This window comes from Lathyrus oleraceus, chromosome 2 (assembly GCF_024323335.1).
Source record: "Lathyrus oleraceus cultivar Zhongwan6 chromosome 2, CAAS_Psat_ZW6_1.0, whole genome shotgun sequence".
Lineage (NCBI taxonomy): Eukaryota > Viridiplantae > Streptophyta > Magnoliopsida > Fabales > Fabaceae > Lathyrus > Lathyrus oleraceus.
In genome coordinates this window covers 428478404-428503829 of record NC_066580.1, presented here as the reverse complement: position 1 = coordinate 428503829, position 25426 = coordinate 428478404, and the positions used below count along the sequence as shown (strand labels likewise).

At 38.9% G+C, this 25426-nt stretch overlaps 1 pseudogene; it reads left to right on the top strand.

The window, feature by feature from the left end:
* Positions 1-10717: 10717 nt before the first annotated feature.
* On the top strand, positions 10718-10817 carry LOC127124370 (uncharacterized; annotated as a pseudogene).
* The last annotated feature ends 14609 nt before the right edge of the window (positions 10818-25426 follow it).

Below are 25426 nucleotides of genomic sequence, written 5' to 3'. Positions count from 1 at the left end.
TTGCTGTCACTTATAATTAAGTCAAAAATCATATTTTGAAAACAATAAAGTTGCAGAAACTCTTTTTAAGAAAATACTGACCGTTTTAAACACCCTTATCTCAAACTTTCGCTCTGTTGACTTAGGTTATACAATTAAATCTAAATGCTTAACTCTCGTCCTCACATTCAAACTTTAAAAATACTTTTTGGAAAAGGTCAGAATTTAATTAATTCTAAAACTTGCTCTCGCCCTGAGATAGATTTAATGACTAACTTACACTGTCCAGTTAAAACCTCAAACTCTCGCTCTGTTGGTTTCAACTTCTTTATGTCTTTTACCTTTGTAAAAAATCTTGTTATTAAACCTGTAAGTTAAGACCGTAAAAAGATTGATTCTAATTTTAAGTTTGAATAGACCGACTTAGTTTTGATCCCTCTTTCTGCTTACTTTACATACCGATACCTAGGCAAATTAGCCAGACATGCTTACTAAATAATAATTAATATCATGCATACACAGACTCATTTCAGGCAGGCAATGCAAATAAACAATAGAATAAAGCATAAAAATTAAATAACAATTAAAGAACCTGAATGCGTAATACAATGGTCTTGAACACTCCACCACAAGCCGGTAGGATTTGTTCTTCGATTCTTCAATTAAACAGTAAATTAAATCAAGGAAATAAAAAAAACTCGAATATAACGTAAGGTTAAATCCGGTATAAAGTTGCCCAGTAGTTTCCGGTGTAGAAACTACTACGCGAAAAATATCTAAAAGCTAAGAACGGGGAAAATAAATTGCAAGGGAAAAAGAAAACAAAGCTTGCAAAATAAAATAAATAAAATGGACGATGCTGGAAAGGAAGAAAAATAAGCAAAGGCGTGAAAAAAAAAATTTGGCAGAGCTTCCGCAAAACTGAGCGTGCAAAAACTGTGTAACTTTTGGTTTGTGAGACGGCTATTTATAATGGCCTTGGTAGCAGCATTCCGTTTCTCTCCTTCTTCAGCGTGGCTATATCCACGGCGTGCATATAGGAGACCAATTCCTTAACGTTATTCTTCAAGTCCTTCTGAGGGCGATACTTGCGCCACAAAGGTAGTGGGGTTGCGTGACGCTCGTCACGCTATGTGTGACGTCCGTCACAAGGCTCCTTCGCGTGACGCTCGTCACGCGTCCTGTGACGTCCGTCACAGGCACAGCATTGGTGACTTGTGCGCTTTGGGCTGGGCTTTGGCCTTTGGTTCCTTTTCTCTCCTTTTTGTTGCTTTTTACACCTCCTTTTCTTCCCTTTTCACTTTTGCTTCAAAATGGGTACCTGATATAAATAGAAGAGAAATACTGCATAATATCTGATAAAATGGGATAAATTAGTGTAAATGATAAAATAATTTAATTGAATTAAGTCTTAAAAAGCGATATAATTTCGTGTTATCAAACTCCCCATACTTAAATCTTTGCTTGTCCTCAAGCAAAATTCAGTATAGAACTTGTTAAAAGTTTTAGCCGGATGAAATTTTAAAGCACACATCAATTCGTACTAGGTTGCCAATGGGTTTTTGTTTAGGAGGATTTGAGTTAAATCTTGACATCAACAACTACCGTTACAACTTAGATAACCCTACCTTATGCCAATCAGTTCAAGTACCCTATGATAGCTATCCTGGTTCCTTTAGTCTTATTTTGCCCGTTTTCATTCTAGCGAAATCACATTAAGCCCTTTATCCTTTCGCGCACATAGTGGAGTAACCGGTTAGTGTCTATGATCCGCTTTTAGCTAGAAGTTCTGGTACATAAGTCGGATAACTTCATTATTCAGTCCATTGCAAATTGCGGGGGATCGAACCGTAGTCCGCCCTACCAAGTTCAGTACCAGATTCCTACTGAACCAATTCATAATGGATCTTTCGTATTGTGCTTTTGCATGATTTGCAACCTTTAGATTAAATGATCCGGTAAGGGTCACCTAATTTAATTATCTTAGGTTACTTTGGGGATCATTCACTTATATTCATCGGCTCTCCACGTAGTTTGCTATTAAGATGGTGCTGACTTCTGTATAAACTACTTGGGGTTGCCATAGAACTAAAAGTTCGAGGAATCGGTATGATAGGTACTTATCCTGATCTAACATATTGAGGTTCTCAGAGCGTTGTTATGGTAATGATTTTGTTTTGATTTCACTCAAATTTTATAAAGTAGGCGACCTTTATACTTATTGGGTGTGTTAAAATTTTGTTATGGCTCAAGAAAGTTGAGGGAAATAGATAATAGAAACTTTTTCACATTCAGGACTTAACTTAAAAAAAATTTTGTTTTATAAGGAAATAACAATGAAAAGGGAGAGTACAAACTTGAAACAAAGATGGGAATGAAAAGAATAATTTCCCCCCCATACTTGAACTAAACATAGTCCTCGATGTTTGAAGGGAAGAAATACAAAATGGAAAGGAAAAAAGAAAAAAAATACAACTAAGGCTGCCTTCCACCTCTGGTTCTTGGTCCTGGTGATCTTTGACGTATGTCTAGGCTGTCGAATCTGCTAAACAACTCAGTAAACCGCTGGTCGGTTATGGCATTCCGAGCATCCTGTTGCTGTTGCATTTGACGCATCATCTGCATCATCTCTGTATTCTGTGCCTGCATTCCATCGATAGCATCCATAATGTCATCGTTGGTCGCAGGCCTTCGTCGTCGACGACGTTGGGAGGATGGGCCGGCTGCATTACTGGAAGGGTTGAGCGGGACTGACGGTTGTTCTGGCGGATGATCGCCTTGTTCCATTTCTTCAAACTCATCTGTTTGTTGGTTTGTTTGTGAAGGCTCGGTGGTTTCAGGAGCGCTAAGATCGTAGAGGTGGCGGTTCGGGTTTGTGACATCGGTTAGGGTGGTATTGGGTAGCACAACACTTGGGACTGCTTGGTTGTTCACCATCAGATAATAGCCTCCGCCTACTCTGTTTTTAATCAGGCGGCTGGAGCGACAATAGCCGATATCCATAGACAGGGGTGGAAGGGATTCTAAAGTTTGGAGTTTATCCCCTAGGTTCAGGCCAAGTGCTATGGAGGTTATTAATCCGCCAATTATGAATGGTTGCCGGCCTCTAGCACATAAGGTGCGGATATGATGAAGGAGAAAGAGGCGGCGTTTACCGTAGTATCCGATTCGAAAACGCACTGGAGGAAAAAGAGTTCTTTTGAGTTGACCTTACTGTTGTTTGGTCTTCCAAAGAGTGTGTTTTGCAGGATACGGAGAAAATAACGGATGGTGGGGTTATGGATGTGGGAGAGAAGGAGTTCTTCCCAGTTGTTGGTATTTATACCGGAAATTTTCTTAAAAAGGTCGAAAACTAGAACTGTGTTCCAGTTTGAGGTGGGGGAATTCTGGCATGGAGCAGACCTTCTGTGGGAAATTGTAGCATGGCACTCAATTGGCGTTGGGTTAGAGAGTACTCGGTGTTAAACATACGGAAGGTTGCTGTACCGGTTAGGAATTCACCTTCACCGGCGGGAGTGGTGTAGTCGTAAGAGCTTAGGAATTCTAAGGTTAGGGAAGGATAGGTGGGTTGGTTATGGGTGCAAAGGAAGGTTAAATCGGCTCTACGGAGCATCCACTCGATACCGTGGAGTAAGCCCAATTGTTGTAAACAAGTTAAATCGGGGTACCTGGTGGGAGCGACGCCTCGCTGTTGGAAGCGCTCGAATTGCTCTTGCTGATAGTTGTCATCTCCGGATCGGAAGATGATATTTCCGAAGTTTTGACTTCCCGCCATTGTGATAGATTTTTGAATGAGTGATTTGGAAAGAAAAGAAGTGTATATTTGATATGAGAGAGTTGTTTGTGGTGAAAGAAGGAAGTTTGGAGGGTATTTATAGGTAAAATGTGGGAGGTGAAAAGAAAGAGTGGTTGAAAAGTAATTAATTGTGGTAAATGAAAAATGAATGGGGAATGTAAAAAGGTGGGGGTGTAACGTTCGTCTCCAACGGCTCCCTAACGTTCACATATCTGAGAGGCGTTACGCTCGTCACAAGGCTGTGACGCTCGTAACAGGCACTAAATGTGCCGCCCGTCACGGGTGGTGTGACGCTCGTCACAATTCCTTTTGGAAAGGCTTAGTAGCGCTTCACAGAATCACTTGGTAGCGTAATTAATATTTTATTCTGCTTATGAACGTTTTAGTCTGTAGCTTAATTTAGTATGCATGCTTACTTGCTTTGTATAATAATAATAATAAGTAATAACCGTAGAGCATAATAGGCATTGCAAAATAAATTAACTAAACAGCTTCAATAAAAAGGATCATAATGTATTACAGGAAGGGAAAATAATAAAATGAAATAGAAATAAACATGAATTCAAATAACATTAATGAAAAAATCTAGCCTAAAACTAAATAACTTAGAATGAAGAAATAACTAAATTCCATCTATCTTCGGATCTCTGGCCGGAGGAGTAAAAGAGTTAACATGATGCCGTAACATACGTAACTGACTTGCCGTGCTGCTCATGTGTTCTAGGACTGCAAGTCTCAAGCTGTGGAAATCTTCCCTGAGGGCGTTTTGTTCTGACATCAAGGCTTCAATGACGGTTTTAATATCTGTTCCTGGCATATGATGTCGGAGATCAGGCATGGCTGATTCTTCGGTCAGGACAGGCTGAGGAGGAGGATCAATATCATGGTAGCCGGATGGAGTCTGAGGGTCAGATTCAGCAAGAGAGGTATGGTCAATATAGTGCTCATAGTCATCACAAATCTCATAATCCTGGATGGATTCAGTGGATCCAGCAGGAGTTGGGGTTTCATTCAGGTTATAGAGCCAGTTCCTTTGGTTATGAACACTAGTCCTAGGATCGGGCAGGGTGAATAGGCAGAGAACCTGGTTATCAATAACAAGCTCAAACTCATCAGACCCTATGTTTGCTATAAACATAGTGTTGAAGAGGAAAGGTATACTCATAGTGGTAATGCCACAAAAGGGTTCAGGTCAAGCATAGGCTGACGTAGTCCAATAGCATTACCTATCATAGTTATCAGGCCGCCTATTCTAATGGGTGCTCTCTCATCCTGGATAAGGTGGTCCAAATTAGCTAACATAAAAGTAGCACCGTTTACTGGACGGTTCTGGGAAGCACAAAATATGATGAAGAGTTCATCACGTGAAACTGAAGTACTATTGGCTTCTTCCCAAATAAAGTGTGGGTCAGGATCTTATGGAAATAGCGAAAAGTCGGGTTATGTATGTTTCCAGAGAGAAACTCATGTTCTTCGGGCTCATCATTTCCAGTCAGCTTACCCCAAAAGTGTTCAAGCTCTCTATATTCAAGAAGTTCTTCCTGGCTTATAGTGAATGTATCAAAGGAGGTAGGAAAACCCAAAAGGTTGGTGAAGTCTCTAGTATTAAATGGTACTCCATATTGAACATTCTGAACTGGATAAAACCTCTGGTAATTCCTTTTCCATGGCTAGGTAGATAGATTAATGAACTAAGGAATTCTAGTGTGAGCCTCCGGTAGGTGGTGAAAGGTCTCAGGATAGGGGAGGTCTCCCATCATATCTGATTCAGCAAAAACAGGACACTCTGTCTCAGTCCAAGGGCAGTCATAGCCCAATCATCAGCATATAAACTAGGTAGCATCTCCCTAGTGGCTAGTTCTTCAAACCTTCGTTTCTGAGCCATTCCTCTGAACTTGATACCCATACGGTCAGAATGTCCCATCTGGTTAGTGTTAACTAGAGAAAAGAAAACATGAGTTTAAGTCAGGATTTGGCCAAATGCCGAAAGAAGAATAGAATTATTATTATAATATATAGATATATTTTTTTTTTCTTTTTGAATAAATCAATAATGAATACTAAATAGAAATTAAAAGAATAATTAAGAGAAAAATAGAGAAATGATAATAATAATAAAATAATAAAGTAACAGATTAATTTGTGGGTTGTCTCCCACTAAGCGCTTTGTTTAAATGTCGCAAGCTCGACAAAGAAACTGTTAAATATAGTCTATGAGTCCTGGGGGCGTTTCGTCTAAGTGTAGAATTTGCGAATCCTCGTTGGTTTCCGCATAGTGATAATGTTTCAGACGTTGCCCGTTTACGGTGAACGGTTCTGTAGATTGTCCTTTAATTTCTACCGCTCCACTGGGAAAGATTTTAGTGATATGGAAAGGTCCTGACCATCTGGATCGTAGTTTTCCGGGAATAATTTTAGTCTGGAGTTAAATAAGAGTACTGCGTCGCCTTGCTTGAAGATTTTCCTTGATATACGCTTATCATGCCATTGTTTTGTTCTTTCTTTATAGATTTTGGCATTTTCATAGGCGTCTCTTCTGAGTTCCTCTAGTTCGTTTATGTCAAGGATTCTCTTTTCACCGGCGGTTTTATAATTCAAATTTAAATTTCTAATAGCCCAATAGGCTTTGTGTTCTAATTCTACCGGGAGGTGACAGGATTTTCCATAAATGAGCTTAAATGGGGTCGTCCCTATGGGAGTTTTATAAGCAGTTCGGTATGCCCATAAAGCTTCTGGTAATTTCAATGACCAATCTTTCCTTGAAGTGGCGACCGTTTTTTCTAATATTTGCTTGATTTCTCTGTTAGATACTTCCACTTGTCCACTGGTTTGAGGGTGGTAAGGTGTTGCTATCCTATGTCTCACTCCATATTTAAGTAGTAGTTTTTCGAGTATCTTGGATATAAAGTGCGATCCACCATCACTGACTACTATCCTTGGGATGCCAAATCTCGGAAATATTATTTTTTTAAAGAGTCTAGTTACTACTCGGGTGTCATTAGTTGGAGAAGCTATAGCTTCGATCCACTTTGATACGTAGTCAACCGCCACGAGTATGTACTTGTTACCGAAGGAGGATGGAAACGGTCCCATGAAGTCTATTCCCCACACGTCAAAAATCTCTACTTCCAAAATACCTTTTTGTGGCATCTCGTCACGTCTAGATATGTTTCCCGTGCGTTGACATCTGTCACACTCCTTAATAGCCGCATGTACGTCCTTCCATATAGTTGGCCAATAAAAGCCAGCTTGTAGGATTTTAGAACAGGTCTTGGATGTACTTGTGTGTCCACCATAAGGCGCGGAGTGACAGTGTTGGATTATATTTTCTACCTCTTCTTCGGGTACACATCGACGGAAAATACCATCGGGACCTCTTTTGAAAAGTAAGGGATCATCCCAGTAATAGTGTTTATGTCATGGAAGAATCTTTTCTTCTGCTGGTAAGATAAAGTAGGTGGAACTATTCCGGCAGCTAAATAATTGACTAGATCAGCGTACCATGGTATGGCAGATATAGCTAAGGTGGTTTCTACTTGCATGTCGGAGTTGTTCTCTTCCAAAGTAGCTATGAGTTTGTCATACGAGAAATCATCATTAATGGATGTTCTTTCTGGTTCAAGGTTCTCAAGTCTAGAGAGGTGGTCTGCTACTACGTTCTCAGTTCCTTTCTTGTCCTTGATTTCTAAGTCGAATTCTTGTAGTAACAAGATCCATCTTAGGAGTCTAGGTTTAGCATCCTTTTTTGTTAGAAGGTACCTGATAGCAGCGTGATCAGTGTAAACTATTATTTTGGCTCCTACCAAGTAAGAACGAAATTTATCTAGCGCAAATACTACTGCTAGGAGTTCTTTCTCGGTTGTGGCATAATTCATCTGTGCTTCATCCAGGGTTCTGCTAGCGTAATATATAACATGAAGCTTTTTATCCTTTCTTTGTCCTAAAACAGCACCTACAGCATAATCACTGGCATCGCACATTATTTCGAATGGTTCATTCCAGTCCGGTGTCTGCATAATGGGTGCGGAGATCAATGCTTGTTTAAGAGTTTGAAATGCTTTTAAACAGTTATCGTCGAATATGAATTCAGCATCTTTCATTAATAGTCCGGTTAAAGGTTTAGTTATCTTAGAGAAGTCTTTGATGAATCGTCGGTAGAAACCGGCGTGTCCTAAAAAGCTTCGTACTTCTCTCACGGTTCTTGGGGGTTGAAGATTTTCGATTACCTCTATTTTGGCTTTGTCTACTTCAATTCCTCTGTTCGAGATGATGTGTCCTAAAACAATTCCTTCTTGTACCATAAAGTGGCACTTTTCCCAATTAAGTACTAAGTTTACTTTTACACATCGTTCAAGAACTCTTTCCAGGTTTTCAAGGCATTCTTCGAAACTTTGTCCGTATACAGAAAAGTCATCCATGAATACTTCCATGATGTTTTCGAGAAAGTCGGCGAAAATTGCCATCATGCATCTTTGAAAAGTTGCAGGGGCATTACACAGACCAAACGGCATTCGTCTATACGCGAAGGTACCAAAAGGGCATGTGAATGTTGTCTTTTCTTGGTCATCAGGGTGAATTGGTATTTGAAAGAAGCCTGAATAACCGTCCAAATAACAGAAATGTGAATGTTTAGCTAGTCGTTCTAACATTTGGTCAATGAATGGTAAAGGGAAATGATCTTTTCGGGTTGCTTTGTTTAGTTTCCTATAATCAATGCACATTCTCCATCCCGATTCGATTCGTTTAGTTATAGTTTCTCCTTTTTCGTTTTCAATAACGGTTATGCCTCCTTTCTTTGGTACAACGTGTACGGGACTGACCCATTTGCTATCAGATATAGGATATATAATACCTGCTTCTAATAACTTGGTTATTTCTTTCTTTACTACCTCACTTAGGATCGGATTTAGTCTTCTCTGGTGTTCCCTAGAGGTTTTACCGTCTTCTTCTAACATGATGCGATGCATACAAATAGAAGGGCTTATTCCTTTAAGATCGGTTATGTGGTATCCTAGTGCGGTTGGATATTTTCTTAAGATATGTAGGAGTTTTTCTGTTTCGAGTCTTCCTAGATCTGCATTGACTATCACAGGTCGTTCAAGTTCTAAGTCTAGGAATTCATATCTCAGATTTTTGGGAAGTGTTTTCAAATCAGGGGTGGTTTGTTAAGACACTGCGTAGGATCTGGTGTTATTGCTAAGCATTGTTTAGATTTGTCTTCTAAAAGATAGTCTGATGATTTGTCTTCTCCTGACTCTGCTTCTTTTATGCATTCATCGATGATATCCATGAAGTAACATGTATCTTCTATTGCAGGTGCTTTCAAGAATTTGGAAAGAATGAATTCAATTTTCTCTTCACCTACTTCGAAGGTGAGTCTTCCTCGTTTTACGTCTATGATTGCACCGGCAGTTGCTAAGAATGGTCTTCCTAGTATAATAGGTGTAGTATCATCTTCTCTAATATCCATAATTGTGAAGTCAGTGGGGATGTAAAACTGACCTATGCGTACGGGAACGTTCTCAAGGATTCCTACAGGATATTTGATGGAACGATCTGCTAGTTGTACAGACATCTTGGTCGGTCTTAATTCTCCCATTTCCAGTCTCTTACATATGGATAAAGGCATAACGCTAATTCCGGCTCCTAAATCGCATAAGGCTTTGTCGATGACAAATTTTCCTATGTGACAGGGTATAGAGAAGCTACCTGGATCCTTGAGTTTAGGGGGCATGTTTTGGATTATAGCGCTACATTCGGCAGGGAGTGTAACGGTTTCACTATCCTCAAGTTTCCTTTTATTAGAAAGAATTTCTTTTAAGAATTTAGCATATGAGGGCATCTGCGTAATAGCTTCGGTAAATGGAATTGTAACGTTTAATTGCTTAAGGAGATCAACAATTTTCTAAATTGACCTACATCTTTGGTTTTAACAAGCCTTTGAGGGTAAGGTATAGGTGGTTTGTAAGGTGGTGGAGGTACATAAGGTTCCTTCTTTTCTAGGGTATCCTTATTACTCTCTTCCTTTTCCTTAGGTTCACTTTCCTCAGTAGATTTCTTAGGGCTTTGGTTTTCTATCCTTGGATCAGACGGTCCTTCCACTTCCGTTCCACTTCTTAATATAATTGCATGAGCTTGGCTTCTCGGATTAGGTTGGGGCTGTCCAGGGAATGTACCAGTTGGTGCAGCAGTAGGTGCTTGTTGTTGAGCTACTTGAGATATTTGGGTTTCTAACATTTGTTATGGGTAGCCAAGGCATCTACTTTGCTTGCTAGTTGTTTAAGTTGTTCGCCAGTGTGTATGTTCTGGTTTAAGAAATCTTTATTGGTTTGTTGTTGGGAAGCTATAAAGTTTTCCATCATGATTTCCAAGTTGGATTTTCTAGGGGTATTATTGTTAGGATTTGGTTTCTGGTACCCCGGAGGTATAGATGGGGTTTGATTCGGAGACTGTCCAGGTGCGTATAAAGCATTATTACTCTTATATGAAAAGTTTGGATGATTCTTCCAATTTGGGTTATAGGTATTCGAATAGGGGCTTCCTTGAGCATAGTTTACTTGCTCTGTTTGGATTCCAGTCAAGAGTTGACATTCCGCAGGAGTGTGGCCTTGGATTCCACAGACCTCGCAATTCTGAGCTATAGCAACCACGGCGGTTGGTGGTGATACATTTAAACTTTCAATCTTCTGGACCAAAGCATCCACTTTTGCATTGACGTGATCAAGGTTACTTATCTCGTACATGCCAGTTTTCGGTTGAGGTTTTTCCACTGTTGTTCGTTCGGTTCCCCACTGATAGTGGTTTTGGGCCATGCTCTCGATAAGCTGGTAAGCATCAGCATAAGGTTTGTTCATTAATGCACCACCTGCAGCGGCGTCTATTGTTAACCTTGTATTGTATAAGAGACCATTATAAAATGTGTGAATTACTAACCAGTCTTCCAAACCATGGTGTGGGCAAAGTCTCATCATGTCTTTGTATCTTTCCCATGCTTCGAAAAGAGACTCGTTGTCTTTCTGTTTAAATCCGTTTATCTGGGCTCTTAACATAGCTGTTTTGCTTGGCGGAAAATATCGGGCAAGGAAAACTTCTTCAACTCGTTCCATGTGGTGACTGAGTTGGAAGGTAGAGATTGAAGCCATCTTCTAGCGCTATCTCTTAATGAGAAAGGAAAAAGACGAAGTCGAATTGCCTCTGAAGTGACACCATTAGCTTTAACAGTATCAGCATATTGAACAAATACGGATAAATGAAGGTTTGGATCTTCGGTAAGATTTCCAGAGAATTGGTTCTGTTGCACAGCCTGCAGCAGTGAAGGTTTAAGTTCAAAGTTGTTTGCTTCGATTGCGGGCGGAGCAATACTTGAATGCGGTTCATCTTGCGATGGAGCGGCGTAATCTCTAAGAGCACGAGCTGGTTCTGCCATCTCGGTTAAAGAAGGAAAAATGTTTTTGATATCAGGAAGGTTTATAGGAGGGAGATTGTTTTCAGCACGATATTCCCAATTCGTCGTAAGACTCGGAGATATAGTTCGATATCGTTGATTCGTAAATAGAGCGGTTCGCCTTGAGAGCGAGTGCGTGGCATACAAATCAACGAAAGAAAGAATAGAAGGAAAAAGAAACCTTAGTCTCTACAGCGTAACGGAAGAGTTACGATATCGATTGAATAAAAGTCCCTGGCAACGGCGCCAAAAACTTGATCGCTCGACTGTGCGAGTCGAGAATGGGATACAAACTGCAAGTGCACAGTTCTATCGCGTAGTTTTAAAAGATATCGATCCCACAGGGACTTATGAATCGATGTACCGTTATCTAAGGTTACTACGTAAATCTAAGGTGAAAATGTTTGATTGTTTGGGGAAAAGGGAGCTAAGAGCTAAACTAATATCTAGATTAAATATTAATAAAACGGATATCGGTATGTGGTTCGTCAAAACTAGGGAATCAATTCCTTGTCGGTCTCTCGGTTTTAAAATAAATCGTTTCGACTAACTTTATTGGTTAAAGGTTTTATCTCAAACTCTCGCTCTGTTGAAGAAACCATGATCTTATGTTAATGTTGCTGTCACTTATAATTAAGTCAAAAATCATATTTGAAAACAATAAAGTTGCAGAAACTCTTTTTAAGAAAATACTGACCGTTTTAAACACCCTTATCTCAAACTTTCGCTCTGTTGACTTAGGTTATACAATTAAATCTAAATGCTTAACTCTCGTCCTCACATTCAAACTTTAAAAATACTTTTTGGAAAAAGGTCAGAATTTAATTAATTCTAAAACTTGCTCTCGCCCTGAGATAGATTTAATGACTAACTTACACTGTCCAGTTAAAACCTCAAACTCTCGCTCTGTTGGTTTCAACTTCTTTATGTCTTTTACCTTTGTAAAAAATCTTGTTATTAAACCTGTAAGTTAAGACCGTAAAAAGATTGATTCTAATTTTAAGTTTGAATAGACCGACTTAGTTTTGATCCCTCTTTCTGCTTACTTTACATACCGATACCTAGGCAAATTAGCCAGACATGCTTACTAAATAATAATTAATATCATGCATACACAGACTCATTTCAGGCAGGCAATGCAAATAAACAATAGAATAAAGCATAAAAATTAAATAACAATTAAAGAACCTGAATGCGTAATACAATGGTCTTGAACACTCCACCACAAGCCGGTAGGATTTGTTCTTCGATTCTTCAATTAAACAGTAAATTAAATCAAGGAAATAAAAAAAACTCGAATATAACGTAAGGTTAAATCCGGTATAAAGTTGCCCAGTAGTTTCCGGTGTAGAAACTACTACGCGAAAAATATCTAAAAGCTAAGAACGGGGGAAAATAAATTGCAAGGGAAAAAGAAAACAAAGCTTGCAAAATAAAATAAATAAAATGGACGATGCTGGAAAGGAAGAAAAATAAGCAAAGGCGTGAAAAAAATAAATTTGGCAGAGCTTCCGCAAAACTGAGCGTGCAAAAAACGTGTAACTTTTGGTTTGTGAGACGGCTATTTATAATGGCCTTGGTAGCAGCATTCCGTTTCTCTCCTTCTTCAGCGTGGCTATATCCACGGCGTGCATATAGGAGACCAATTCCTTAACGTTATTCTTCAAGTCCTTCTGAGGGCGATACTTGCGCCACAAAGGTAGTGGGTTGCGTGACGCTCGTCACGCTATGTGTGACGTCCGTCACAAGGCTCCTTCGCGTGACGCTCGTCACGCGTCCTGTGACGTCCGTCACAGGCACAGCATTGGTGACTTGTGCGCTTTGGGCTGGGCTTTGGCCTTTGGTTCCTTTTCTCTCCTTTTTGTTGCTTTTTACACCTCCTTTTCTTCCCTTTTTCACTTTTGCTTCAAAATGGGTACCTGATATAAATAGAAGAGAAATACTGCATAATATCTGATAAAATGGGATAAATTAGTGTAAATGATAAAATAATTTAATTGAATTAAGTCTTAAAAAGCGATATAATTTCGTGTTATCATCAACCCAAGTTTATTTTAAAAGAGAAAAATCTTTTAGAAGTTATATTTGATTTGAAAAATGATTTGAAATTGTGTGAATTAAGGTTTAATCGGACGACAAGAACTCGCGCAATATGGCGTACGCCAATTATTCAAGTGCTTGAGAAATAATGAAGCGTACGCCTCCTATCTCCTTTTCATCCCAAGTTTATGTTTAAGAGAAAATTCTTTTGAAATTGAATGGTTTTGAAAAATGGTTTAAATTCATGTTTATGAATGAAAATGGAATTTATTTAGTGTATTATTTCATCTACTCGATTATCCAATAAACAAGTAGGTTTCATTGTAAGGAAGCCCAAGAGTAAGCTATGTGAGGTTGATGGCGATGCTAAGAGCAATCGACTTACAAGGGTGTTTTAACATGGGCTCGATATTAATCGAGAATTGTATGATGTGCTTTTTGAAATTGGTTTGTATGATTTTGAAGTAAAATTGAAAGTGATAATGAAAAGATGGTTTGGAATTGGAATGAAATGGTTTTCTAATTAACCGAAATAAATTTCTCAAAATTTGATTGAATTAATTAATTAATTTAACTAAAACTAATCACCAAAATTATTTACTTAAAAAAAATAATTATGTTAATTAAAATTAATTAATATTAATTAATTAATTAAACAACATTTAAATTGATTAATTAAAAAAGAAATATATGATAACATTGATTTACAAAACTCGAATCATGGTAGCCACAAAATGTGCTAAAAACCGATTATGGCGAGATAACAATGATTGATATTATTCGCAACTTCGAAACTCGGTGAAAGTATTCTTTTACTGTATTGGAACTTCTACAGAATAACGACATACAAATGTCGGATTCACCGTAATTAAAATTCAGAGGAATTGTATTGAAATCTAATAACAACCTTTCTAACTTATCAAATCTGTACAATATAACCATAAAAAATGCGTTAAAAGGTTGAAACAATATATAATACAAAACTGTCGGTCACCTTCTAAACTTCATCAATTTCAATTTAACTAAGAATCTGAAAAAATTAAAAAGGATTAAATGGTGTATTTCCAAAAAATGTTTTTTACGCTTTCATTCCCTCTCGTCTCAACAACCATTGCTTAATAGCAAATCACAGCAAATGTAACATCAACCTATTAATCCACGCATATACACAGCATAAGAATTACAATAGTCAAAGTTCATTTTATCCTGATAAATCTATAGCATCAACATAACCCAGAACTTTAAGACAAGAACAGTCTTTATACAAAAACAATAAAACCAGAATTTTAAGACAAGAACAGTCTTAAGAGTATAACATCTATGATCTTATAACAGTATCCATGGCCACAATATGAAATAACAACAGCGTCTCGAGTCTAGATTCGCAGAAAATTAAACATTTGAACAATGCTCTTAATAGCTCAATCATGGGATTCAAGTGTCGTTACCGTAAACGTTGTCGAATTGGTGCCACTGTGCTGGAACATCAACACAAGGCTATTGCTTTGATGGCTTTTCAACCGTCGAAACAAGCTTCGACTTCTACCCTCTTAACCCCCCCTTCTGGTACTGAAATCGGCGGAGTAATCATCCTGCAAAACAAAAAAAAACCAACTTGTAACCAGGTTAAATATAAACAACAACCAGCCGTGATAACTCGCAACAGGTCGGTTGCGAGTCAATTGGTCAAAACAGAAAGATGCTTGGATAGGTCGACGGAGGTCGTTGATTCGTGGCGAAGAAAGAAGATCGGAAGTGGTTTGTTTAAGAAGAAGGGGTTTTGTTGAAAAGGTGTGAGGGTTTTCACCGGTGACGGCGAGGTAGGTTTATGAGAATCGCGGTGGAGGTTTGAGGGGAGATGGGATTATTGAGAGCGGCGGCTGGGTTTCGTGTGGGTTTGAAGCGATTTTCGCAGAGAGAGAAGAATGAGGGGTTTTTGATTGTTGTTGGTGAGCGGTGTAGGCTTTGTTGGGTTTGGTCGAAGGAGGCCGATGGAGAGTGAGAGATTTGAAGGTGGTGGTCGCGAGGTGATGGAGGTCGATGCGCGGTGAAGCGGGTTTGCGAAGCGGAGGGTTTTGTGAGTTGGTGAAGATGACGAGGAGGGTTTTGTTGTGAGCGGCTGAGAGGGTTATCGGAGACGGAGTAGGGTGAACGGCGGAGGATGGTGGGCGATTTGTGAGTGATGGGTTTGTGTAGTGGGTTGTTTTTTTTCTGAGAGAGGGAGAGTGTGAGAGATGAGTCTGAGTGAATAGTGAATGACTTTTATTACCCTTTTTTTTGTCATTTTCTTTTTCTTTCGTACGAGAGAGAGGAGGTAGTTGTAGTGGAATGGTAGTGGAGCAGACAGTGGGTGGAGGAGAATGAGAGACGTTGGAGTATTTTGAATTTTGTTTTTATTATTTATTTTTTTGTTTTTTTCTGTTTTATGAAGAAAAGAGAATCCAATGTTAACATATATATACATAATTATTAAATAAATAAAAAACTAATTAATATTTTAAAAACTCTAACTAACTACTATTTAAAAATTAACTAATAAAAAAAGCTAACTAACACTTAAACTAATTAACACTAAAAAAACTAATTAATGTTAAAAAGAAAAATCTAACTAATATTTAAAACTAACTAATATTTAGAAAAACTAATTAATATTAAAAAAAATACTCTAACTAATATTTTACAAAATCTAACTAAACAAACTAATTAATATTTAGATAAATTAACTAACTTAATTAAATAACTAAAATAAAAACTAACTAATTTTAGAAAATCTAATTAATATTTAAAAACTAACTAATAAGAGACCAACTAATATTTATTTAAATAACTACTATTTAAAAAACTAATTAATATTTAAAAACTATTCTAATTTCTTTAATTAGATATTAACAAAACATTTGACCAATTACAAAAATAAAGAAAAATCGAGTACAAATTTTATCCAAAAAAAATTAAACCAGTCACACTAAACTTGTCAGGACAAAATATACCTATTAAAAATACAGTCTTTCCTCAAATTTTGACAATTCAACCGATTTTTTCTGTATTCCCAAATAAATTCATTCTGACTGACATTTCAGGTGTTATTCATGATGCAATGTATGTCATGCTATGCATGTGATGCAAAAAATAAAAAATGAAATAAATTCTATGACAAATTAAATATGCCCGGACAAAATTGGGGTACGACAGGAACCAACACCATCATCTTCATCCTCATCTCCAACAACTTCTCCTCTTCAATTTCTTGAGGTGGGTTCTAGTTAGAAACTTTAGTTTTCTAGGAAAAAAACCAACACCATCATCTTCATCCTCATCTCCAACAACTTCTCCTCTTCAATTTCTTGAGGTGGGTTCTAGTTAGAAACTTTAGTTTTCTAGGAAAAAAATTAGGGTTGTAGAATGTTAGATAAATCATGAATATCCATGCTACAAGATGAATATGTTCTTATTTAATATCTGTGCAGAATTTGTCACCAGTGGGGTTCGAACCAGAATTTGTCACCAGTGGGGTTCGAACCAGAATTTGTCACCAGTGGGGTTCAAACCCAGGACCTCCTTGAAACTGTACATGCCTTACCACTAGGCTAGAGAGGTTGTTGTTGAATACTTATGCAATGAATAAATATTAATCTAAATCTTGATTAAGATAGATTAATGAATTAATTGAGCATTATAGCTCAGTTTTGGATGTGGACGGATGCATTAGTAAGATAATGAAAAAGGTTATTATTATGATATCATATTATAGTATATTATGTGTCTTACAAATTAAATGAATTATATTTATGATGGGTGTTAAACATGGTTGATATGTTTGATTGTGAAATAACATGATTAAAAACCTTACAAAGGAGAGTGAGGAAATCTAGTAGTATAATATGATTAATAACTTAAAAGGATAATCTAGGTTATGGAACATATGTGAGTTTTGTGTATGAGACGCATTGTATGGAACATGCCATGTTATTATTTATGTAATGTGGTGAATGAAGTCACCTGTGATTGATGAATGTTGTTATGGTTCATGGAACCAATGATTATGGAACCGATCATGTATTCAAAATGTTTGTTTTTCTGTGGTGGTACACATCTCCGTTGGTATGCTTCGATGAATAAGCATTGGGATGTGGGAATAATGATTCGAGCCTCAATTGGGTTTGAGCCCCAACCATGGCGGACATGGGGGAAAGGTGGACACCTATGTGGGTTAGAGTCCCGTACGGTGAAAGATACCCTAGGTGGGTTAGAGTCCCATACGGGTGACGGTCGCTTGAACTGGGGATTAAGCCTCATAGAGGACCCGATATCCACCGTGAAAGTCGAATCATACGAGCATGCATGAACCGGGCCTGGCTTAGACGTAAGTCCGTTCGGGAATTGATGCGTCGTGATCTGAATAATGATCGTGGTTGAGTTATGAGAACTCAGATGCATGTTGCCATACAATTGCGAGTTAGTTTCCCCATCGCTCAAGTCTTCGTTCCCTTGTTGACTTGAGTTGGATATGAGCTGAATATTGATTAGAAAACCCTGTAGAGCCGAGTGGACCCATAAGATAGGGAACCCACTGAGATTATTATCTCACCCCATGTTGTTGATTATTTTTCAGGTGGTTCTGAGCAGGATAAGGGTAACGGCAAGACAGAGTGATGTCTTGCTTACCTGAGAACTGGTGGCTTTTCTTCCGCTGTGTAGATATTTTTTTGAGATCATTGTCTAATGATCTAGATCAGTAGTTTTATTTTGGGCACTCTTATGTACATTTATGCCATATTATGTTATTTTGGGCATGTATTGTATATGTATGATGTGCTGCTAGGCACTTATGTATTTCAGTACCAGTTTTACACTATGTATAATATGTATTCTAGACATATATTATATGTGGGTGTTACATCTGGTCTCACAATCATTAAATTTCTTACTCAGATAATAGATGGCATGCTCTTTTCTACCAGTATCATCTTGTTTTCCCAATACACAACCCATGGATTCATCGAGCACGGTCAGATACATGATGAGAGGTCTCCCTTAGGCAGGGGGCATTAGAATCGGTGGCTCTTGCAAGTATTCTTTGATTTTATCAAAGGCTATCTGACAGTCCTCATTCCACTCCACACCTTGATTCTTCCTCAGAAGCTTGAATATTGGTTTGCATGTTGTAGTAAGGTGAGAGATAAACCTGGCGATGTAATTTAGTCTCCCCAAGAAACCACGAACCTCCTTCTCAGTCTTTGGTGCAGGCATGTTCTGAATGGCTCGAACCTTGTCGGGATCTACTTCAATCCCCTTTTGGCTTACAATAAAGCCTAAAAGCTTCCCAGATCAAACCCCGAATGTGCATTTATTAGGATTAAGTCTCAACCTAAACTTCCTCAAACGAGTGAATAGTTGCTCCAGGTTGGTGATGTGCTCTTCTTCTGTCTGGGATTTGGCAATCATGTCATCGACATACACCTCAATCTCTTCATGAATCATGTCGTGAAAGAGAGTCACCATGGCACGTTGATATGTTGCCCCAGCATTTTTTAAACTAAACGGTATTACTTTGTAACAAAAGGTGCCCCAAGGAGTAATGAACGTGGTCTTCTCCATGTCTTCGGGATCCATTTTAATTTGGTTGTATCCTGAGAAACCATCCATGAAGGAAAACACGAAGAACTGAGCTGTGTTATCCACCAGTACATCAATGTGAGGTAATGGGAAATCGTCTTTGGGACTAGATCTATTTAAGTCTCGGTAGTCTACGCACATGCGGACTTTTCCATCTTTCTTCGGCACCGGTACAATGTTGGCAACCCATTGTGGGTATTTAGCGACTTCCAGGAAACCAGCGTCAAACTGCTTTCTCGCCTCTTCTCTGATCTTGAGAGCCATATTTGGTCGAGTTCTTCTTAGCTTTTGTTTGACAGCAGGGCATTCTTCTTTAAGGGGAAGCTTATGAGTCACAATATCAGTATCTAATCCAGGCATGTCTTGGTATGACCAAGCAAACACGTCATCATATTCGTGGAGGAGCTCTATCAGTTTCGTCTTCACTGTATCTTGAAGCGCGGCGCCTACCCTTACTTCTCTCTTATCTTCTTTTGTTCCCAGATTGATAACTTCAACGTCTTCCTGGTGTGGTTGAATAACCTTTTCTTCTTGTCTGAGTAATTTGGCCAACTCTTCAGGGAGTTCGCAATCTTCCCCCACTTCGTCTTCAGCTTGGTAGATTGCACAATCAAATTCATATTGGACCATAGCAGTGTCGTTATCAATGGTCTCGGTGGTGTTTCTGCATGTTATGATTTATGCAATTTATTTAGAAAGTGCGTGCATAAAAATTGATTGCCATTTTTGTAAATAGATCAAAACGAAAGAAAAGGAACAAAAATTTGGATGCAAAACATCATTTCACTAATGATAAAAACTCTTGAAAAAGATAAAGGAGGCCCTACAACATGCCACTCTGCCTTGGGCAGAGCACAGGGTTTTGTCTAAAAATGATAAAATTACTTTTGAAATATTTGGGGATCTTCCACAGCCTTCTAGTTTGTTAGTTCTTCATTAGGTGCGGCTTGACGCATCCAGCTGGACACCCCCTCCTTGCGGTCTTCTTCACTGATCATTGGCACCTGCTTGCCAAATATGTGGCCAGCGTTGGTGAACGTTTTCTCCACATAAGGAATCTTCTCTTTGTCAGATTGGTTACCAACTTTGTGTGATGATGGGTCATACCCCAAGCCAAACTTACCTCATTTCTCTTTCAATTCCACCACTTTGCCCCAATCTCGTGCATCTTCACTTTCCATAACAGCTTTAGCTCCTTGCCATGAGGCCATGGATGGTCCGGATTTCGGGACCTCCAAGGTCTGTTGAATGGCCATCATGTTTACTACTTCCAAGGATTGGAAGGGTGTCTCAGTGATTTCACCATCCACCTCGATATATCGGAAATATGTCAAGTGACTAACCAAGATATCTTCTTCTCCTCCAACCACAATCATCTTGTCATTTGTAATGAATTTTAGTTTTTGATGCAGAGTGGAGGTGACAGCACCTGCGGAGTTAATCCAGGGTCTACCAAGTAGGCAACTATAACCAGGATGTATATCCATGACTTGGAATGTGATATTAAAAATAGTTGGACCTATCTTGGTTGGTAATTCAACCTCTCCTATCACTGCTCGCCTTGAGCCATCAAATGCCTTTACGATTAGGGTGTTGGGCTTCATACTTATCCCTTCTACTAGAAGCTTTATCAAAGTCGTCTTTGGCATGACGTTCAATGAGGAACCTGTGTTTACCAATACCCTTGACAGTGTAGTATCCATGCACTTTAAGGAGATGTGGAGAGCCTTGTTATGGTTCTTTCCTTCAATCGGTAGTTCGACATCATTAAAACCCAAGAAATTTACAGTATTCACACAAGCTATCACGTCATCAAACTGTTCTATTGTTATGTCCTTGGTGATATGAGCGGCGCTTAATACCTTCAACAGTGAATTCCTGTGTGCTTTTGAGTTAAGTAGGAGAGATAACATGGAAATTTTGGAAGGTGTTTGGTTTAGCTGGTCCACCACCTTATAATCGCTCTTCTTGATTATTCTCAAAAACTCCTCAGCCTCCTCACGAGTGAAAACAGCTTTAGGAGACAGGTGCATGTCTTGCATCCCCTGATTAGGGATGGGGATCTGGACAGCAACCTCCTTCCCTTTAGCTCTCTCAGAAGTATCAGCAGTTCTTGGTGCGAATACCTAGCCACTACGCGTCATTCCTGTTGGCCCCATAATAGAAGTGACATTTGGTTCGTTAATCATTAAAGGTTTATCTTCCTGCCCCTGCTTAAAAGCTCTGGGCTGATATATCCATGGGACTGCCTTCTCATCTTTATATTCGAATGGTGCTGAGAACTCTATCACTAACAGGCTTATAGGTATTTCTACTTTGACCTCATCATAGGGGATATCTACCACGGCTATCTCTTCCTGGCACTTTCTCTTGACACGGTAAGTTATCTATAACTCGCCTCGATCCAGCATTTGTTGTATAAAACTCCTCAACTCTTCATTATTATCTTCTTCAACCAGCTCTTCCGAGATCAGACCACTCTTCAGCAATTGTGCTCCTATCATGGTGATAGGGGTTTGAATCTCTTCAACCTTACGGATCAATTTTCCTTGATCACTCTCCTCAATGGCACTGACAGAAGCATCCTTATGTGTCGGCATAGGGTTGGTGTTCACGTTCGGGCGTCTTGGAGTGAAAGAAACGGCCTTGGCTTCGATTAAGTCTTGTACCCAATTCTGAAATGCGAAACAGTTTTCCAAGGTATGACCAGGTGCTCCCATGTGAAATTCGCAATGGGCATTAGCGTCGTATCCAGGTGGATATGGAAAAACAACTGGTTTTAACTCCCTCAATGTTAGAAGGCCCTCCTTCTGCAGATATGGGAATATCTGACTATAAGGTACTGGTAGAGGATCAAGTTGCCTTTTTGGAGGTCTTGGCTTGAATTGTCTTGGTGGTGCGGTATTTTGCTGATGATGATGTTGATGATGTTATGGCTGATACATTTGTTGTTGCTATATTGGTTGTTGATAGGGTATGGGTACCATAGTGGCGACTTGGCCATATGAAGTCTGTTGCTTCCCTTTATGGTTTCTGGATATGGCGTTTGTTTCGCCTTCTCTTTTCTTCGGGAAACCTCCAGAATATTTCTTTGGTGCGCTAGGTGTTGTCACTGCTCCTGGAATCTTTCCATCCCTCAACCCCTTCTCTATGCGGTCTCCAATTGTAACTAGATGTGCGAAGTCAGATGCGGCACTGCTCACTAATCGATCAAAGAACGGGTCCTTCAAGGTGTCCACAAATATCCCGGTCATTTCCTTCTCAGACAATGGTGGCTCTACCTGAGCAGCCAACTCTCTCCACCGTTGGGCGTATTCTTTGAAGGACTCACTCTCCTTCATAGCCATCCCTTGCAACTGCATTTGGTCGGGTGCCATATCTAAATTGTATTTGTACTGACAGAGAAATGCGTCAGCCAAATCTTCCCAACTTTGAATTCGCACCTGTTCTAAACTCATATACCATCTCAGAGATGTTCCACTCAAACTGTCTTGGAAACAGTGTACAAGTAGTTTGTCATTTTCGGTATGAGCAGCCATTTTCTTGAAGTACATCACCAGGTGACTTCTTGGACAAGTCTGTCCTTTATACTTCTCAAAATCAGGGGTTTTAAATTTAGCCGGGATGACTAAATTCGATACCAAACGCATGTTCATGGCAGAAGCACCGAAGATGTTGTTTCCTTCTATGGCTTTGATTTTCTTTTCCAGGGCACGTAACCTATCTGCAGCAGGATTTGAAAGTATCTTAGGCTTTGGTTGATCAGGCATGTAGAATGCATCATACTGGTCATCTCCAATTTCGGATCCATGATGAGTAGACATATCAGAAGATTATGCACGATCTCCATCTCCCTTGCCTCCTACTGGTATCTGAACCAATCTCTTCTTGGTGGGGACGTAACTTTCGTCTTGGGGATTCGGACTTGGTGCGCCATCATTCCTTCTTGCCCTAGCTTCTTCCTCCTCGCTCCTCTCTCTCTGAGCGATTGCAAGCATTGTTTCCAACAGCTGATCCATCTTCTCCTGGATCGTATTGATGTCTGTCCTCATGGTAACCTTGTTGGCCTCAACTTGCTCTAATGTCATCTTGTATTTGCTTCGCGTCTCGTATCGGTGTTGATTATTCAGTGTGGCTGGATAAAGGGTAAAAAGGTTGGGTAAGTTTTTTTTTTATTTTCATGAAATGTGATGCATAATGAAGATGCAAATGTTATGCATATTTTATTTCCAGGGAGTCATTCGAGTTTCATTAGTTGTTAGTAATTCGAAGAAACAAAAAAAATACTTAGAATAGCAATAATGGAGTAATTTTTAAACGTCATTCATTCCAATACATAACATAGAGGTCCAAAAAGGTCATAGTTCAAAAGTACATTTGTTAAAGGAATAAAATACAAGACATAGGCAAATTAAACAGCTGGCTTTCTGGCCTGAAGCTCTTCTAGTTCCTCATTGAATCTCTTCAACAACCTTTTGCAGAGCAGAACGAAATTGATTATGGATGGAGGAGTGCTATCTTCTTTCAACTCTTCGATTGCGTCTCTCAACCTCCATGGCAATTATTTAGCTGCTCAATTACAGAATCCTACTAGCCCATCAAGTTTCGCACGAAACTTATCCCTATCTCCTTGTAAGAAGTCTATGGTCTTCTTAAAGGATTCATAATCTTCAATCACATAGTCTCGCTCTTTCAACCATATGGAGTTGTCTCGGGTAGAGAGCCTATCTCACAAAGTATCACTGACCAGAGAACCCCAAATAAGACATATTCTAAAAATCACAATACAATCATCATGACAGCATAATGATAACAGAAGAAATAACAAATAGATAAAATTAACACACAATACATCAACTGAACTAAGTTAGGCTTCACTCTCTTTTGCTTGGAGCTATTCCCCAGCAGAGTCGCCATCTGTCGCATCTCGAAAAATACGATTCCTCGCGATGGTCGCGGAAAATATTTATGTTCGAACAGAGTCGCCACCGAACTTTATTTATCCCAATGAAGGGATAGGAAAATATCGATAAAACCTTTAGGAAATGGAATAATGGTCATCGCAACAATATTCGGGTTCGGGAGTGGATTACGTAAGGGGAAGGTATTAGCACCCCTTACGTTCGTTGTACACAACGGGAACCTTTTAGTTCTAATGTGTGTTTCGAGTGTTAATTTATGTTTGTTTGTTATCTTTGGGTTATAAATATATTGAGAATAGAAAAAGACGGGAACCTCAGAAAGGAGAAAAGGAAGGTTTTTTATTAGTGTGCTCGCGAAGATACAGTAATCTCCTGCCTACGTATCCTTATGGTATAATAAGAAAATCAGAGCATTCATAGTTCGGGAAACTACGGTTGGTTGGTGTTTTTTAATGAACAACTGTTTAGATCGCATCCTAAAGGCTAAATGTTGGCTTGTCTACTCTCGGCGGAGGCTTAAGCATTAGTTTGTTGTGCGCATCAGAAAGGATTAAATAGTGTTCTTTTGAAAAAAGTTTTGATCACACGGAGGTGACAAGTTGAATTAATGTGTTGGATGTTTTGATTGGTTAAGATGTTTTAATCGCACGGGGGCGCGGAAGATGTATATTTGATGTGTTGAGACATTTTGTTGGATGACGATTACTTGGATATTCGAGTAACACAACTCGTATCCTAACAGTCGGGAAAGGGAATAGAAGACTCTAGACCGCTTTCTGTTTCATCTGAGTAATTATGAAAAGGATTGGATAATAATTAAGGTGTTTTGAATGGATGACGATTACTCGGATACTCGAGTAACACAACTCACATCCTAATAATCGGGAAGAGGAATAGAAGACTCTAGACCGCTTTCTGTTTCATCCGAATATTTATGAAAATAAGGTTGTATAAGGTTGACGTATTTTAGCATGAACGACAAATACTTGAACAACTGAGTAAAACGACTCATATCCAAGCATTAATTTGAGAGGAGGAGTTGAAAGCTCAAAACCATCTCCTTTTTCGTATAGTGTGTTATGAAAATGATTAGATTAGGTTATATATTTGTGGAAAAATGACAATTGTTCGACTGACCGAGTAAGAGAACTCGTATTCAAACAATTGGGGAGAGAAGTTGAAGACTCAAAGTCATCTCCCTTTTCATTTAGCTTAATATGAAAATAATTTGATTTCATCGGGGTTTGGAAGTTTGTAACGAAATGACGAGTGTTTAACTGACCGAGTAAGAGAACTCGTATTTAAACAATCGAGGAGAGGAGTTGAAAACTCAAAAACCATCTCCCTTTCTGATTTCTTTTATTGTAAGAATGTTTGATTTAATTATGCTTAAGTGGATTAGAAATGACGACTATTTGACTAACCGAGTAAGAGAACTCGTATTCAAATAATCGAGGAGAGGAATTGAAAACTCAAAGCCATCCCCCTTTTCATTTCCAAATGAAATGGTGTTTGATTGTGATTGGGTATTTTAATTTAACTTGAATAGAAATACTCGATGTTGGATCGAGGTTTTAAATTCGTGTTTTTGTGAAGTAATTGGATTTTTATTTAGTGAATAATCTATCT